Genomic DNA, 5,806 nt, shown 5'->3' with positions numbered 1-5,806 from the left:
TATATTTTGGATATTAACCCTTTATCAGATAGGTCATTTGCAAATATCTTCTTTCCTTCTATAGGTTGCCTTTTAGTTTTGTTGCTTGTTTCCTTTGCTGTACAGAAGCTTTTTATTTTGATGCAGTCCATTTTTGTTTTTATTTCCTTTGCCTCAGGAGACATATCTGGAAAAATGTTGCTGTGACAGATACCAGAAAATTACTGCTTGTGCTCTCTTCAAGGATGTCTCTGGTTTCAGGTCTCCATTTTGAGTTTACTTTTATGTATGGTGAAAAGAAAGTGGTCCAAGTTCATTCTTTTGCACGTAACTGTCCCATTTTCCCAACACCATTTGTTGAAGAGACTGTCAAAGATGTGCTCACTTCAGCAGCACATATGCTAAAATTGGAATGGTACAGAGAATATCCGCATAGCCCCTGCTCAAGGATGAGATGAAGAGACTTGATGAGATGAGATGAAGAGTAATTAACCATGTCATTGTGAGGTTATTTCTGGAGTTTCTGTTGCATTCCTTTGATCTATGTGTCTAATTTTTATGCCAATACCATACTGTCTTAATTATTACTGCTTTGTAATATAACTTGAAATTTGGAATTGTGATACCTTCACATTTTATATTTTTCAAGGTTGCTTTAGTATTTGAGGGTTTTTTTGTTGTTGTAGTTCCACACAAATTTTAGGATTATTTACTACATTTCTATGAAAATGCTCTTGGTAGTTAGCTAGGGATTCCATTAAATGTGTGGATTGCTTTGGGTAGTATTGGCATTTTAACAATATTTGTTTTTCCCATCCATGAGTGTGGAATGTCTTTCCATTTGTTTGTGTCCTCTTGAATTTCTTTCATCAGTGTTGTGTAGTTTTCAGAGTACAGGTCTTTCACCTCCTTGGTTAAATTTATTCCTAGATATTTTATTGTTTTGGATGCATTTGTAAATGGGACTGATTTCTTAATTTCTCTTTCTGCTGCTTCATTATTGGTATATAGGAATGCAATGGATTTGTGCATGTTGATTTTGTATCCTGTGACTTTGCTGAATTCATTTATCAGTTCTAGTAGTTTTTGTTGGAATCTTTAGTGTTTTCTATATGTAGAATCATGTCATCTGAAAATAGTTAGAGTTTGACTTCTTCCTTACTAGTTTGGATGCCTTTTATTTCTTTATGTTGTCTAATTGCTGTGGATAGGACATTGAATCCTATGTTGAATAACAGTGGTGAGAGTGGACATTCTTGTCCTGTTCTTGACATTAGAGGACAAGGTCCCAGGTTTTCTCCGTTGAGTATCATGTTGGCTGTGGGTTTTTCATGTAAGGCCTTCTTTATTATGTTGAGGTATATTTCCACTAGAACTACTTTGCAAAGAGTTTTTATCATGCATGGTTATTGTACTTTGTCAAATGCTTTTTCTGCATCTGTTGAAATGATCATATAATACTTATCCTTTCTCTTATTAATGTGATGTATCATGTTTATTGTTTTGCGAATATTGAACCACACTTGCATCCTATGGATAAACCACACTTGATTATGGTATATGATGTTTTTAATGTATTGTTGGATTCAGTTTGCTAATATTTTGTTGAAAATTTTTGCATCTATATTCATGAGAAATCTTGGTCTTTAGTTCTCTTTTATTGTGTGATGTCTTTATATAGTTTTGGTATGAGGGTGATAATGGCCTCGTAGAATGAATTTGGAATTTTTTTGTCCTCTTCTATTTTTTGGAATCTTCTCTTTTTGAAATGTTTGGTGGAATTCACCTGTGAAATAGTTTGGTCCTGAACTTTTGTTTGGGGGAGATTTTTTTATTACTGATTCAATTTAATTCTTGGTAATTAGTCTGTTCAAAATTTCTGTTTTTTCCTGCATTAGAGTTGATAGGTTATATGTTTTCAGGAGTTTCCAGGAGTTTAATCCATTTCTTCTAAATTTTCTAATTTGTGGGCATATAGGTTTTCATAATACTATCATATGGCTGTTTGTATTTCACTGGCGTTTGTTGTTATTTCTCCTCTTTCATTAGTTATTAGTGATTTTTTTTATTGGCGTCCTTTTTCTTTTTTAAGTGAGTCTGGCTACTGGTTTGTCAATTTTGTTGAGCTTGCCAAAGAACCAGCTCCTGATTTCATTGATCTGTTCTGTTTTTTTTTTTTTTTAATTATTGTATCATTTATTTCTGCTCTAATCTTTATTATTTCCTTCCTTTGGCTCTGTTTGGGTTTTGTTTGTTGTTGTTGTTCCAGCTCCTTTAGGAGCTTTAGGAGCTAGGAGCTATAAAGTTAGGTTGTTTATTTGAGATTTTTCTTGATTCTTGAGGTAGGCCTGTATTGCTATAAACTTCCCTCATTTTGTTGCATCTCAAAGGTTTTAGACTCTCCTGTTTTTATTTTCACTTGTTTCCATGTAATTTTTCATTTATTCTTTGATTTCTTGGTTGACCCACTCATTGTTTAGTAGCATGCTATTTAAGCTCCATGTATTTGTGCTCTTTCAATGTTTTTTCTTGTAGTTGATTTCTAGTTTCATAGTGTAGAACTACTTTTTTACTCCAAGAAATACGCTGTACTTCACTGTTGTCCTCTTTCACAAGACTTGGCCTATTAGCAATGAGTCCACTTCAAAGAAAATAACTCTAAACATATTCACCAAAATATGCTCACAATTTCTTCATTGGGGAGAACTTTTATTTCAACTAACTCTATAGGGGGACATGAGTCTCAGACCCTTGTCTCTTTGGTAATATTTTTCTCCCTAAATGTTACCTGCTCTTTTGGAAAGGTGTATATCATGCATTCATGTCTCTCCATGTCTCTCTAAAGTTACATATGAACTTTCTGATCCTGTATTTATATTAATGCTATCTGTTCTCCACACTGATATTGGATGAGTTTCTGGAGTGTCCAGGTCCATGAAAAGGCTCATTTAGTAAATGACTAACTAAGGTTCCAAGAGAACACCCTCCCTTCTCTTGAAAATACCCTCTTCTCTTCCCTCTCCCCTTGATTTATAGCTTGATTTCTAGAAAACACAGTATGAAGCAAATGCTGACATACTAACCCTGTATCAGAGAATGCAATCCCAGAGAATCACTTGTGATGGAGAAAGAGAAGTATGGCAGGGAAGGAGAGAGCAAATGCATGAGGATATGTACCAAACTAGTTGCAGCTTCGAGATTCATTGTTCAGACTCATGAAATATCTGCAGAAAATTGTATAAGAAATTACTAGATTGTACAGTAGTTGTACTATTCAGGACTTGGGGAATGAAGGAAGATGCATTTACTTTTTAGGTTTCTTCTACCTCATCACCACCTGGTCAAAATCCACCCCCCAGGGCCTTAATACCTGTGCTGTTGTGGAATGTGACCATGCCTCAGTGTGACCACTGAGGAACAAACAGTCTGTATGAATCTATTTTTGCCATCTTTACCATATAGGGTTTTTCTGCAGGTAGTTTCTTGTAATAAAAGTACACCCGTCTGGGGGCGCCTGGGTGGCTCAGTCAGTTGAGTGTCCAACTTCGGCCCAGGTCATGATCTCGCGGTCCGTGGGTTCGAGCACCGCATCGGGCTCTGTGCTGACAGCTCGGAGCCCGGAGCCTGTTTCAGATTCTGTGTCTCCCTCTCTCTCAGACCCTCCCCTGTTCATGCTCTGTCTGTCTCTGTCTCAAAAATAAATAAACATTAAAGAAATTAAAAAAAAAAAAAGTACACCCGTCTGGCAAATAACCAAAAGAATGAAACAAGCCATTTTTATAACTCTTCTGTTAGGAAATGAGAAGGGCCTGAGGTTTCAAGAAGAGCATGGGACATGATCTAACATGTCACACAGGCAGATTCAGGAACATCGCAAAACTTACCACCTTACATGGGGTTGTCTATAAAAGACCATCAGGACCTGTGCTTCATCTCATAGTTTGCACAATGAACACAAGAAACACAAGACACCAAGGTGGCCACTTATCAGTGGACTCCTTCTTTCATACAGCTTTCTTACAATCTCTGATACAAATTACATCTCTATCCCTTCTCATTCTCTCAAACATTTTCATAGAGTCATCTGGAACTCATGGTCTAATATCATATGTTTCTATTCATTCATTCATTCATTCATTCAGAACAGGGTGGGGAGAGAGAGAGAGAGAGAGAGAGAGAGAGAGAGAGAGAGCGAGCACCCAAGGAGGCTCTGTGCTGTCAGCCCGGAGCCCAACACAGGGCTTGATCTCACAAACCATGAAATCATGACCTGATCTGAAATCAAGATATGATGCTTAACCCACTGAGCTACCCAGGAAACCCTGATATCACCTAATTTTTAATATTCTCTATCTCTTCATGGTGCTTTGGTGGCTCAGTCAGTTAAGCATCCGACTTCGGCTCAGGTCATGATCTCTCAGTCTGAGTTCAAGCCCCGCATTGGGCTCTGCACTGACAACTCAGAGCCTGGAGCCTGCTTCAGATTCTGTGTCTCCCTCTCTCTGCCCCTCCCTGCTCACACTCCCTCTCTCTCTCTCTCAAAAATAAACATTTAAAAAATTAAAAGAAAACCTCAATCTCTTCTCTGAAGGAACTTTCACATATGCCTTCTAGTTTATCCAGAAATTAAGTTGAAATTTATCACAGAGCTAAATGTAAAAGGCACTACTATATTTCTGGAAGAAAAATAGGGAAAAAGATCTGTTGGCTTTATATTAGACAATTATTAGATACTAAAAAAAATGAAAAATTGGATTTCGTAAAATTACAAGTTTTGTTCTTTGGAATAAACTGAGAAAAAAATTATTCAAACACTAGGAGAAAATATTTGTACATCATATGTGTGATCAAGGACTTGTAACTAACATAGATACAGAAGTCTCAAAACTTAATATTAAGAGAACAACCTAATAGAAATGGGCAAAGCATTTTATTGTTTTTTTTAATGTATATTCATTTTTTGAGAGAGCAAGAGAGAGACAGAGCTCAATCAGAGGAGAGGCAGAGAGAGAGGGAGACACAGATTCTGAAGCAGGCTCCAGGCTCTGAGCTGTCAGCACAGGGCCTGACACAGGGCTTGAAATCAAGGACCATGACATCATGACCTGAGCTGAAGTTGGACACTCAACTGACTGAGTCACCCAGATGCCCAAGGAAATGTGGAAAGTGTTTGAACAGACACTTCACCAAAGTCATGCAAATGGCAAATAAGCACACAAGAAGATGTTCAGCATCATTAATCACTTGAGAAATGAAAACCTAGTTCAAAAATCTTTATGTAAATATTTATAGCAACTTTGTTCAAAATTACTCATATCATAAACCAACCTGAATATTCTTCAGCTGGTGAATGAATAGACAAATCATGTGGTATATCCATACTATGGAACAATGAAAAGAACATTTATACGTGTACATCTCACATTATGGTTAGGCAAAGGAGCCAGGCCCAAAAGGTTACATATTCTGTGACTGAATTTATACAGCATTCAGGAGCTGGCCCCCCCAAATCCACTCTTATTGAGAAATAATTGATGTACATTACTGTATAAGTTGAAGGCATACAATGTGATGGTTTGATTTTCATATATCATGAAATGATTGCCAGAAGAGGTTAACATATATCATCTTATAGAGATAGAATAAAAAGAAGAGAAAAAAATTTTCCTCATGATGAGAACTCTTAGTATCTACTCTCTTAATAATTTCCTGTACATTGTATAGCAGTATTAGCTATAGTCATCCTGTCGTACGTTATATCCTTACTGCTCATTTGTCTTCTACCTGGATGTTTCTACCTTTTGACCACCTTCTGCCAACTTCCCCT

General features: G+C 36.8%; 1 pseudogene; it reads left to right on the top strand.

The window, feature by feature from the left end:
• Nucleotides 1–356: 356 nt before the first annotated feature.
• Nucleotides 357–469, top strand: LOC131489660 (U6 spliceosomal RNA; annotated as a pseudogene).
• Nucleotides 470–5,806: the final 5,337 nt, after the last annotated feature.

This window comes from Neofelis nebulosa, chromosome 1 (genome assembly GCF_028018385.1).
Source record: "Neofelis nebulosa isolate mNeoNeb1 chromosome 1, mNeoNeb1.pri, whole genome shotgun sequence".
Lineage (NCBI taxonomy): Eukaryota > Metazoa > Chordata > Mammalia > Carnivora > Felidae > Neofelis > Neofelis nebulosa.
This window is presented reverse-complemented; position numbering and strand designations above follow the sequence as displayed.